Below are 14,120 nucleotides of genomic sequence, written 5' to 3' on the forward strand. Positions count from 1 at the left end.
TGATACCATAGTTAACCCAAAATTGCAACCCTGGTTACAAGTGACTAGAATAGAGATAAGGATATACTGCAACCATGCTAATGGTGGGACAAACAAGATGCAACTCGTCCACAAAGGTCTGAGTAACTCATTTCAAACTAATTGTTAATCTAGGGGTAGAAATGCAATACTGAACAACTTCTAATACTCGAAACCTTCATAACGACTTCCAAAGGCTTGGAAGTGAAACATGTAACACGATGAAATATAAATACACCAAGATGATAATCTTGTCGGGTTTCTGTTTGCTGAATTTGTATAGAAGTCTAGGAGTAGTTTTCTCAAAAAGTCATCATCCTCTGAACGCAATTAGAAAATTGTAGTTGTCCAGAAAATTTGAACTCTATTTCCTCAATATCCCCACAACATTAATCAAAAGCGAGGTGCATCTAGAGTGAGGATTAATTTAAAACATATCAAAGGGAGCCTCGATTTGATCTCTTCCCTACTTCCACATTTGATCACGTCACAAAGAGAACTTCTAGATCACATCACCCGAAGAGGTTGACTACATCCCACTTCTATCTTAGTGGTCTGCACAAGTGTCTTGTTGTTGAAATTTCAACACCCATTTTAAGGAAATAACTATTGCCAATACTTCAATTTTTAGGGTAAGAAGAATATTGTTTTCTACTTAAGTAAAACAAAAAATGAGTGTAATCTTGGTTCAGCATCACAATTATTGACTTTCACATTCTCTACACATACAAAATATCCCAAACTGATAGTGAACAATGATACTTCCCAACTTTCACTCGTATAACAAAATGATCATAGTCAGTCGAACCATATTCGAACCGTTCTTGATAGGTTAAAGGTAACTCCATATCGATACTCATAATTGTTGAGTAAATTCTTCCACTGCCACTGTCAAAAACTTAGTCCATTTCAAAAATTTGAGCGTATCAAAGAAGTTCTAAGGTTGATAAAGATTTCGGACACGTTCTCCACCGAAAAATATCATTTGATTTCTAAGTAAAAATAATAAATGTTAACTTCAAGTCGTGGATAAAATAACTCATTCCAAATGGTTCTCGCTAGCATCGATGCGAAAGTGGCGCATACACCCGCCAAATTGATCTGTCATAAATTCCTCACTAACTGAGCGTAAAACCATGTCATAAAGGTTAAAAGAACATTCAAGAAATTGAGGGTCAAAACAGTTCATGAAATCTAAAGTACAAGATATCCGGATTAAATATACAATTTCAATGTCTAAGTGGTCCTCCTGAACAGTTTGTCCCTATCCAACCGATATGGGAAATAGGCCGGTGACTCTAAATCAACCCAATTGCCTTTAATACCAGGAGGTGAAGTTAAGGGTACGAACAAAGCTGATGTAGATTAATATTAAAAAGTCAAACGATTCCAAAAGTGATGAGTTATGAAAAAAAAAACTGAACAATTCCAACGTTATCCCAAGCCAAAAAATAGAGAGGTAAAATTTAAGAATAATCTAACAAGATTTCTTGATGATCGAAAAGTAATGTCACAAAATATTAAACTACCAGGGACCAAAAGAAATTTCCCAACATATTCTTCCGTCGAGTGTTACCACTTTAGCACCACATTGCCACATAAGACATTTCCAGAGTCCTAACAAAAAGGGGACTTCGCAAGATTTCTATTAAGAGATATTCTAACAATATTACCAAGAAATCAAAACTAGCTGAGATTTCCAATCCCAAAAGGATCAATTCTAACAACGGAAGAATGATGATGGAATTATTTGGTAAAATCTCTGGTGATACACGATTATCAATACATTAACTTAGGCCATCAACTTGCCTCAAATCTACACCTTTCCCCCTCAAAGGAAATCTTCGTTTTAATTCTAAGGACATTGCCAAAATGATCATCTAAAATGTCGTGAAGACAACATAACTGTCCAAAACTTAAGAAAAGTTAGCATATTTTTCCATATTCGACGAGGTGGCATCAATCGAACGTTAAACACAAGAACCAAGAATGCTCACATCACGCGTGTGATGAACACAATACTGCCCAACTTATGCTCTGATACCAAACTGACACACCCTGACCCGGAATGTCCACTAGGACCCCAAATCGAGCTGTGTTGGCCGACACCTGAAAGGTGACGAAGCCATAAAGTGTGATAGTGTATAAAATGTGAATAAATTTGAACCTAACAGTGTCTAAATACTAGAGTGCGCTACGAGTGGGAGCGAACCCATTTCACATGCGATGTCAGAGTATAAGTAAAGTACAGTAATATGGGTAAGAATCATACCCTTAAAAGTAGCCACCAATATTAAGATTCGCCATATATCCTCGTCGATACGAACTCAGCAGTTAAAACCTGAAGGGGGGTACAAAACAAAAAGTGTGAGTAAACAGTAAAACCAAGCTTCCCAAAACTATTACCTTTCTATCAGTAATAACCCATCATTGTAATTCCCTTATCGTTTTCTATAGGACAGTACAACACACACACATATATATATATATATATATATCCACCTATGCTCAAAAATGGCCAAAACCACGAGTATGCCATGTTTATGGACTCTACAATGCATTAACAAGTAGGCCAAATGAACTTAATCAATATAAAATGATACATCAGCCAGAATCACTTAACGTGACCCGTACGACTGTACTCATATCTCATCAATCACTACTAACATATAAGTCGGAAGTCATCTCTAGTGACCTGTACGACTTATCCATATCTCATCAAGTATCCCTGCACATGAGTCGGAACCACCTCTAGTGGTCTGTACGACAAGACTGGGTGTAAATAAGTACGCTCAAGTGCTACGATCACGTGAAGACTGGGCGAATAATCGCGGGTCACCTACGAGTCGGAACCACCTATAGTGGTCTGTACGATAGGCCTGTGCACCTACCTTGAGTCCAAGGTGAGCGTAAAGTGAGGGAGGTGAACATCACGTGAAGGACTGTGCCCTGACCACGGGCGGGAACACTAACACCGGGGTGCAGGTATCCATATCTCATCAATCAATACTAGTATACAAGTCGGGAGTCACCTATAGTGACCTGTACGACTTAATCTATAACTCATCAAACATCCCTGCACAAGAGTCGGAACCACCTCTAGTGGTCTGTACGACAGGACTGGGTGTAAATAAGTACGCTCAAGTGCTACGATCACGTGAAGACTGGGTGAATAATCGCGGGTCACCTACGAGTCGGAACCACCTATAGTGGTCCGTACGACAAGCATGTGCACCTACCTTGAGTCCAAGGTGAGCATAAGGTGTGAGAGGTGAACATCACGTGAAGGACTGTACCCTGGCCACGGGCGGGAGCACTAACACCGGGGTGCAGGTTTATGAGCTCTCAATGCATCTCAATATAACATGTGCAACTCATGGCAACCAGTACGACAGTATCGGAGTTGCCTAACACATAAATGTAGTCATGCTATAACGCAATCAATTCAACTAATACCATAAACTCACCTGACTTACCTGGGTGTTCTGCATTCACCTTTGCACTTGAAAGCATTCCTAATAATTATATGCAAGTAATATACATATGGATATACCATGATGCAATCTAATACTCAACTATGTCGTAGCATTTTCAATTATAAATAATACGATGTGAAATGTACAATCAATAACGCTCTACTCCCGAACTACTTATTTTCAGGGATAATCATCCATGACAACCCAATTAACACTAATTTAACTAACCAATTCACGAAACTAAAACTTGCCTTTTCCAATTTCCTTCGCATAACTCAATTTCCCAAATAAGGCTTTTGTCTCAAATATATTATGGCTGCATCTAACTTCTCGTTAGACTGCCTACGTACCCTAAACAGGGATCAAACCATTCGTAGTTCATATAGTACTTCAAGCATTCACAATAATTATAAATGAAGGTAATATACCTAATCAATTTAAAAGTGTCGATAGAACTCTCAATAATATGTACGATAAAAAGGAAAAGATCCACTCACCTGGAGTCCACGCTATGATTCTCTAGCGCACGCATCGAGGCGTCCTGAATGATTGGTCACTGTGACCAATTATCAAATCACATCTCAGAACTCTTATCCGTAGAATACGTAATTCACATAAAACACAACCTCAAGGGCATTCTAAAATAGTTTGAGACCCATTGACCACAAGTCCACAGTCGATCAAAGATCAACGGTAGGGTCTACAACCCTGTATAACTCGACCCGGAAGATCCACATATCAGATTTCCAATCCGCAACTCCCAACGATCCAAAATATGTTTCTAGAATAACATATTAAAATTTCATTACAATCCAATGGTCGGATCTCAGCCAATTGCCTAAAACAAGTGGCCGTGAACATTTATTTTACTAACTTAAAAATCCAATTAAGGAAGATCCGTATGTCGGATTCCCAATCCATAAATTCCTATGATCTTTAGATATTATGTATTATAATGTATCCAATTTTGGTGACGATCCAACGGTCGAATCGTCGATTCACATTTTTATCAAGTAACGTATCATAACGAATTTAGGTTCCAACGATCAACCTACGTCATTCAAATAACAAAACTGAATTCAAGACATTCGACATAACCTAAAAATAGCATTGGCCGCCCACTGGCCACGCGCCGCCGCGGGTGGCGGTCGGCCGCCCCTACTCGCTGGAAAATCTAACTATTTCCAAAAATTCTCAAACTTCACAGAAATGAAGATCTCAGTGAGTGGAGCAACTTTCATACCTGCCACGAAGTCCAAAAGTGGACGGAAGATGGTCAATTTTTCCCACAAAGCCGTCAGGTGCTGAAAACTTCCCGGTGTCGATTCGTCTTCTACAGTGGTCCAACGGGGTCAAGGTTGGTTGGGTTTTGCTCCTGGGATGATGGGCTACAAAGCCCATGTGGTGGCATCGGCCATCACTTTGTTGATTTGCCGGCAAATAAAAAAGGGTGCCCGGAGCACCGTGAGAACCGCCAACTTTCGTGGCCTCAAACCGCCACATACCGTGGTTAATGAAGGTGGTTCTTGGGTGGGTTTTGTAGAGGGGAATGAGAGCTTTAAGATGGTGGTGGTGGCGTCGAAAAATTCCATCGGAGTTGGCCGGAATCGGCCTTGGAAAATAGGTGGTCACACAGGTCAGGCACGGGTGCACGGGTAGCTTTCCCATTTTTTTTTTTGTTTTTTTTGTTTTTTTTCTTCTTTCTTTCTGATTGGCTGAAGGCTTTCCTCCTCCCTTCTAATTGGTTCCTTGTCCCTTTAATTTAATTGGTCCACTAATCCCACAAGGTGGGAATTCAAATATTTAAATAACCAATTTCAAACGTCCATAACTATACCGTTATAATCCGGACTCGCAAACGGTTTTCGCCTATGTGTTCACACCAACAAGTACTATGAGAATATGTTAAAAGAATAAGTCATACGTCTCTCTAGACGATGGTCAACATAAGTCAAAATCTTTGTCTCTATGGCATTTTCGTAAATTCACTCTTTTAAAATAAAATAAAAACGTAAAATTTGGAACGGGTTGTCACACCACATCGTCCAGGGAACTAGCACGAGGCCTTTTGGGAGCTCACTGGTTTCGGGTTCCATGGGAACTCCAAAGTTAAGCGAGTAGCGCGCGAGAGCATTCCCAGGATGGGTGACCCATCAGGAAGTTTTCGTGTGAGTTCCCAGAAACAAAACCGTGAGGGCGTGGTTGGGGCCCAAAGCGGACAATATCGTGCTACGGTGGTGGAGCAGGCCCAGGAAGTGGTCCCCCCGGGCCGGGATGTGACAATTTGGTATCAGAGCCTAACCCTGGCCGTGGTGTGCCGACGAGAACGTCGGGCCTCTAAGGGGGGTGGATTCTGCAGTACATACCAGAGACTAAATAATTCACCAATTATTCAATTTTTTTCCAATATGCATAAAAAATTTCAGAAATAAAGTAGACATGTAAATCTATTGTCACCCAAAATTCCATGATTTTTTTTTCTATTCGATTTTAAAAGTGGGATAAAAATAAAATCAAAATGGAATTTGCTGCAGAAACTGCATAAATTCTGCAGGACAGTCCCGAGATTAAAAATTCACCAATAATTCATTTTCAAACCAATGCTCCTAAAAATTTCCAGATTTGAAATAAATATCTCAATGTATATCATACTAAAATTTCATGAATTTATCAATTACATAATTATATCAAAATAATATTACAAACACACTATTCTGCAGAAGTCCGCAGAATTCCAGCAACATGGTATCCCACTTAAAAATTTACCATAAATCCATTTCTGGTCCAAAAAACGTGAAAAAATACTAGCATCTAAAGTCCATTTAATATTACGACATGACCGAATTTCATAAAATTTGAAGTTAGGGACGTCTATCAACAACTAGAATGTCTATCAGCCATACGAAATATGCACTTATACCAAACAAGAGTCTGCAAAAGATTTACGATGCCATTGAAAAAACTCCCCAAAATCTCAATTAAGAATCGATAGCCCGGAACTACTCATATAAACAGGATACATGAATTTCAAATTTGTCAAAATAACTAAAGTCCATCAGAATTGCAAGATTTATGGTTCGAAAATAATCTAATTCATTGAAAGCCCCAATAAAAGTTTCCTTCCAACAGATTTAATTAGTCATGAAATCAATATGACAATATAATTAATAAATACAATAACCCTAAAGCCGTGTTGTAATCCTTCTCTGCAGCACAACGATAATTATTCTGGAAAAAGAATGACAGCCTTATATACTCAAGAAAACTCCATATTCTACCGAAAGGAAGAAAAAGACAATTAGCCGGTGACTAATTATGAACTCCAAATTCACCGTGTAGTTAAATTATTTCCCTTTTATTTTCCATGCCCAATTGCAATTTGTTTGGACCTAAATCCCTAAACAAAATTGCAGACTCAGTGATACAAAATTGCGGAAGCATCTTTATAAAGTCTCACAGGATCAAAAGTCAAAATAGCCAACCAAACGATAAACACAAATTATGCTTCAGCTGTGTCAATCATCTACAGTTAATCAAATTACCTTTGAATCGAACCCTAAGCTTGTTGTGTGACTCTGATACCACATGTAAGACATATTCTGAAATCACAACAATAAGACATTAGGATCACGAATAAATCAAATCAATATGAAATAGAGATCGATTAATTATATTGAACTTATCTGTAGAATTCAGAAGACATGGTTATGAAGATGAAGCCATTGATGAACTCTAGGTTGTCTTCTCCTTCCAATACTCAAAAAAAATCCCCCTACTATATGAATAGGTTTTAGTATTCCAAGGAATTCAATGTATGGAAGCAGAGACTTAACCCAGTATTTATATACCATTAGAGTTCCTTATTAGCCGGCCTATTAACAGCTAAGAAGGTCAACCCTATCACCTTGATTGAGTCATATCATGATGCAATATCTTTGTATTTGAACCTCTAGATGATTCTCCTAAATTAGCTACAATGATTTAAGACTCCACAATTCTTACCTAACTAAGACTCTTAATTTACTCAAATTGCACATCACTGAATAATCAAGTGATTTGTTCCTCAAGCAAACCAATTGTCACACATTGCCATTCACATAACTTTACACGTTCTAGTTCCTCTTTGATTATACAGTCATATTCTCAATTGTCATTATCTCGAGATTGCTTGTTAATGACGTGATTACACAATTATATTTTCAACTTGCTATTACCTCAGGATTACTCGGTGGTAGTGACATGATTTCACATTTATATTCTTAGCTTGTCATCACCTCGAGATTACTCGACAATGACATAATTATATTTCAGCTGACACTAGTTACGGCTAGTGTATGATTTTGTATGCATGTAATATAGGGTCAGAGACCCATTAAGGGAGGTCATTCGGGGATGTGTTGCAATAAATTTGGTTACTTGCAAGTGTTTTCATTTGGGCTTACCTATTTTAGGGGAAGTTTTGCCAAATCTTCGTTAGATTTTAATAGTTGAACACTTGAGTTGTGACTTCATTCATATTATGGATTCGTCATCAATTCGAGTGATGGTTAGCACATCTTTATTTTGGTGCCCACTGAACATCGAAACCGAAATGTGTCAGTGAACCAGAGATTTTTTTTTGAAGTTTCTCTCTTTCATCTATCAACTTTTAAGGCACAGACTTCTTATATACACCAATGTACAATATACATCGTTAAATGTAACAACTGGACTTGCACCCGATAAAATTTCAATTTACTTTGCGGGAATCACTCCCCTTAAACACATGTCAAATGGGACCCCTTAAATTGGAGAATGTTTAGCAGATGCTCAGCTTTACAAAAAGTAGGGAGAAAGGACAGACCAATAAGCTATAGCAAGTGCGCCTGCTTTTTTATGGAAAGAAGGAGGATTTTCTATTCTCTTAATCTCATTCCTTTTTAATCTTTTCTCTTACGTATTATTATTTATCTTATTATTTTTATAAAAAAAATTAATATAAAATGTTGATATGATTTAATCGTGACCGTTCAAATAAGAAGACATTGAATGATAGAGAATCATCATCCTTATGGAAAGGGGTCATTTTCGGATCCTTTTCTCCTAATCTACTAAGTTCGGGGATCCGGATTGTTGAAATTTGATCCAAAGGTTGCAGACAGGGGCTCACTTTAAAAGTTATAATAACTAGTGACCGTTGAATTAAATTTCAACATCCCGAATCTCCGAACTTAATGGATTAAGAGGAAATGATCCGGTTTCCCTGCTTTATGACTACGTTCACTCTGCTTTTTTACGACTAAAGGCTCTTACATGGTTTTGTGAAATTTCCAGTCAGCTTCCATAATATGGCGCTGTATATAGTGCACTCCGATCAGTATTGTATCATATTCCATAAAAAGTGGAGTTACAGATGATCAAGTCTGGTCTCTTTGAAATGCACCTTGACAGAACCGAAGTCTCCGTTTGTTTTTGCTAGCTATTCTATGATTGTCTTCTCTCACAACTCAATTTCCATTTGCAAAAGGAAGAGATCGATCATCGCATTGACCGTGGTGGGTAGAGTTGCTTTGTCGTTACCTATCTTCACAATATTAAGTGTAGAGAATCAGGAACGAGGGACGAAGCTATAAATTTTTCTGCATAGAGGCACTAAGCAAAAAAAATTATTAAGAAAAATAAAATGATATTCACGCACATTTTACCTTTCTACATACACCTTTGTTTATTTTTATCTATTAGTTTTCTTTTAATTTATTTAATTCACTGGCTAGAAATCCAGAAAAATGTGCAAGGAGAGAAAGTGAATGTGTGGAAGTTGATATTAGATGTTATGAATTAAAACTTGGATCCAAGATTGTAAAACCAAAAAATGTGTTGATTCCCTTAGAAAATTGTCAAAACATCCAAAAGAGTACAAACAGAACAAATCATGCATATGAATATCATATTTACTTTGTGTTTCATAGTTTGAACCTCCGTTTATGCAATCTCACTGTTGTTTTTGCTTTCTTGTATGCCCTATTTTTCGCACAATTCTTACAAACCATGGCAACAAAATCATATTTTTTTTGTGTTTCTGGATAATGGGAGGGTGTACCTATTAAGGATTCAACAATGTGCCAACGTTTCAGTTCAGCAAGAGAATTATTGATTCACATATTTAGTATCCTTGTCACTTTGGAAGACCATAATGATAACATAAATATGTTACAAACCATGGCAACAAAGTGCTTAAAGTGATAAAAAATAAAAAATAAACGTCAGAGATAGTGGAAGAAAGAGACGGAAGAGGATCCAGTCCAGATCTTTCCCATCAAAGGTTCAGGATCAAGTGATTCGAACCGTTGAAATTTGATCAAACGGCTAAATTATTATAACTTTTAGAGAAGCTTCCTGTTTATTGCCGTTAGATCAAATTTCAATGGGTAGGATCACCTGATCCTGGACCTTTGATGGGAGAGATCCAGACCGTATCCTCTTCCGAAAGAGACAAATGATAAACCTCATCTTTTATTGGGGGCTTGAAAAGTAACATATCGGTAAGTAAGTTATAGGTTTGATAAAAGTGAGGAGCAAGGATAAAGAAGATTAAATTATCTTAGAGAAACGAGCAGCAAAAAAAAATTTACAAAGGTCAGGAAGAAAAAAGACAATGCGATCATAGAAATTGAGAAATGACGGAAAAAAGACTATCAATCATAAAAATTGAGAAATGACACCTATTTACATGGAATTTGAACTTGGGATTTGGAGGTCCCAAATTCTAAGTTTTTTTTCCACGCGGAAATTCTAAATTTCTATGTTTATGAATCCAAACAAGAGAATTGATGCTTGTTAATTTATAAATTCTGACTTTTACCAAAATTCTATGTTTATTTCCCTCATCCAAACATAGTGTAAGGGAATCAAGAGAAAGAGGAAGGGTGCCGATGTGGGTAATGTACATAGAATTACCTTCCCAAATAAACATTAGAAGGGGTGAGGTCTCGTGTTCGAGTCCTCTCACCTGTAAAGAAACTCAGTGGGAAGGGTCAAACAGCAAATCTATCTATCCGGCTCGGAGGGGGAAAGGATTATGGGGTGTTGGAGCCAATGTGGTGCTATTGGACTTCAGCTACTTTGGCCCCGGGGTTGCTCCTACACCTTCCTCCCCCTTTTTTTGAAAAAAAAAAATTAAAAAAGAAGGAGAAGGACCCGCATAGGGCTTTATACAAAGGAGTAAGATTATCTCCCTTTTTTTTTTTTTTTTTCCTCCCCTTATCTTCCCTCCTATTTGAACGGTCACAGTTAAGCATCGTCAACATTTTATATTAATTTTTTATAGAAAGAGAAATACAAAATAGAGAAAGGAGAAAATGAAAGGAGATAAAAAAAAGAGGGAAGAGAATTTTAGTCTCAAAGACAATCGACTCGTCATGTGATGGGTAAATCGACTCGTCATGTGATGGGTAATACCAGTGTCGGGATGCCAAAGTGGGTCAGGCTGCTGTTCAAACTGGGTTCCAGTAAAGGGTGCGGCCTGATCAAGCCCACAGTACCTGTGCCGACCACCACCGCTAGAAATAAATTATTGACGAGTGAAATCCAAAAAGCACCAAAAAATGAGGTAAAGATTTTTACTTTATAAGAACGAGTGGTTCTCACTCATGTGTTGTAGATTTGTAATGCGCTTTTATTTCTACAGAAGTCATCGCCTTTTAAGTCTACACGGTGAAGACCAGATTCTTCCGCGTCTTTGATTAATTGTGATACATTCTCTCAACTGTGTCACAAAATTTCCATTTGCAAAGAAGAGATCGATCATGGCGCTGGCGGTGGTAGGTAGAGCCGCTCTCTCGGGTTTCTTCCAGCAAGTGTTTGTGAAGTTGGATTCTCAGGAGGTGAAGAACTTCATCAGAGGAAAGAAACTGACTGATGGGTTGCTGAAGAAGATGAGGATCGAGTTGATGTCTGCCATTGCTGTTTATGATGATGCCGAGCAAAAGCAATTAACCCGGTTGTGAAGTAGTGGCTGCGTGAGCTTAAAGAGGCAGTCTTTCATGCTGAGGACCGATCAAGACAGAAGCGTTAAGGCGGAAAATGGAAGCTGAATTTGGAAGTAGCACAAGCAAGGTACAAGACCTCATCTCTGCTTCTTTCCATACTTTTGATCAGTCTGTAGACACCAAGATAGAGGAAATTCTTGAGACGCTAAGCTTCATTTCAAAACAAAAAGATGCCTTCGGTTTGAAAGAACGTTGTAGTCACAGCATCTCACAAACATTGGCTTCAACTTCTTTAGTAGAAGGCTCTGATGTGTATGGAAGAGATCATGAGAAGGAAACCATCATTCAATTGTTGCTATCAAATGATGTCGCTTGTAGTAAGATTGACATTATTCCCATTTTAGGCATGGGTAGGATTGGAAAGACCACCCTTGCTCAGCTCTTATACAATGATGATAGAGTAAAGCAGCATTTTGAGCTCCAACCATGGGTTTGTGTTTCTAATGAATTTGACGTTGTTAAGATCACACAAACAATTTATGCATCAGTCACTTCACAAACCTGTGATACCACAGACCTAAACCAGCTTCAGGTCAAACTCAAAGATGCTTTGGCGGGGAAGAAGTTTCTTTTTGTTCTTGATGATGTTTGGAACGAGAAATACAATATTTGGGATTCCTTAAGGCGCTCCTTCGAGTTTGGAGCTCATGGAAGTAAGATCATTGTCACCGCAAGGAATGATGGCGTTGCATCTACGATATGTACTCTTCAAACCCATTTAAAGCACTTACTTGAGGAAGACTGTTGGTTTCTGTTTTCCAAGCATGCCTTCAAAGATGCAAGTGTAGATCCAAACCTTGAGGTAATTGGAAGACAAATTGTTAGCAAGTGTAAAGGCCTTCCTTTGCTGCAAAATATCTCGTTGCTCTCTTACGCTCTGAGTCAAATGTGGATGAATGGGAAAATGTGCTAAAAAGTGACATATGGGAGTTGTCAAATGCAAAGATTGACATTCTGCCAGCTCTATGGCTAAGCTACCAGTACTTGTCTCCGGTTCTGAAGGGTTGTTTTGCTTATTGCTCGATATTTCCCAAAGATTATGTATTTCAGAAGTCTAAATTAATTTTGTTGTGGATGGCTGAAGATCTTTTACAGCCCCAAAAGAAGACTATGTTGGAGACAAATACTTTGATGATCTAATCTCACGGTAATTTTTTCAATACTCATCATATTCAAATGATTGTTTCATCATGCATGATTTGATGCTTGATTTGGTGACTTACGTATGTGGGGAATTTTGCATTAGATTGGACGATCACAACTTCTCATTGGACGTTGTGAGCAAGTGTTGTCATTTTTCTTATATGCAATATTCATCTAATGTTCATTATGAGAGATTTGACATTATTTATGAAGCTAAGTATCTACGCACCTTCATTCTTGAAAGCTATATTTTTCCGTCGAGAGTACGACTTGATCTCCTTTTAGTGCTACAGTGTTTAAGAGTTGTCAAACTCCGAGGGGATGATATCAACGAGTTGCCTGATTCGATTAGCAACTTGAAGCATCTACAGTACCTCGACATGTGTAACACTCTAATCCGGGAATTACCTGACACGGTATGCATTTTGTATATTTTACAAACGTTGTTGTGGTCAAATTGTACATGAAAATAAAAAAGACTTGTCAATTTGCGCCATCTTGATTTCAAAGACACGAAAATGAAAAAGATGCCCCCCCACATGGGCAAGTTGAAAGATCTCCAAACATTTGGAGGTGAGTTTGTCTTGAGCAAGGATGCTGGGGGAAACATTGATGAGTAGGGTTTCAGCATTTGAGTGGAAATCTTCATATTTCAGAGCTTCAAAATATCAAACGTGTTGAGGATGCCTTGGAGGCCAAACTGAGGGACAAGAAGCTCAGTGAAATATGTTTGAAATGGGAAGGTGGCACTATCGATTCTCAAAACGATAACCGAGTGCTGGGCAACCTGCAGCCCAATACAAAACTAAAAGTACTGAATATAGAAGGATACGGAGGTACAAAGTTTCCAGGTTGGTTAGGAGATGAGTCTTTCTCTAATCTTGTCACTATCCGACTTGTGGATTGTGAATATTGCTACTCCTTGCCAGCATTGGGGCAGCCATCGTCCCTCAAAAGGCTTGAAATTGATGGGTTCAATGGAGTGGAATCAGTGGGGTCTGAGTTTTATGGGAGAATTAAACCTACATTTAGATCTCTGGAATTTCTGAGTTTCTGCTGTATGCAGGAATGGCAAGAGTGGTGTTTCCCTGGAGGTGAAGAAGAAGAAGGCAGACATTTTCCTAATCTTTGCGAGCTTAGTCTGGAGTTCTGTCCCAAACTAATGGGGAAAATATTGTTAGACTACTTCCCAAGACTAAGTTTGAATGAAGTTAATGTCGAATCCCTTGCTTGTTTGCAAGAATGCAATAAATTCAATATTGAACTCACATCCCTTCGTGAGATGGAAATATCAGATTGCCTGAATCTGGTATGTTTTGTGGGTGGTGGAGTGCTGCTTGCGCCCAACTTGAAGGAGATATCTATGCACCGTTTTAAAAACTTGTGGTCAGTGCCAGAAGATATGCGAATCTCGCTCCCATCTCTTCAGTCTCTGTCCATATTTGGGTGTGAAGAA

The 14,120-nt window shown here is 38.3% G+C and overlaps 1 pseudogene; it reads left to right on the forward strand.

The window, feature by feature from the left end:
- Positions 1 to 11,116: 11,116 nt before the first annotated feature.
- Positions 11,117 to 13,722, forward strand: LOC148692730 (putative disease resistance RPP13-like protein 1 pseudogene; annotated as a pseudogene).
- Positions 13,723 to 14,120: the final 398 nt, after the last annotated feature.

This window comes from Pyrus communis, chromosome 11 (assembly GCF_041283825.1).
Source record: "Pyrus communis isolate YQ-2024b chromosome 11, ASM4128382v1, whole genome shotgun sequence".
Taxonomy (NCBI): domain Eukaryota; kingdom Viridiplantae; phylum Streptophyta; class Magnoliopsida; order Rosales; family Rosaceae; genus Pyrus; species Pyrus communis.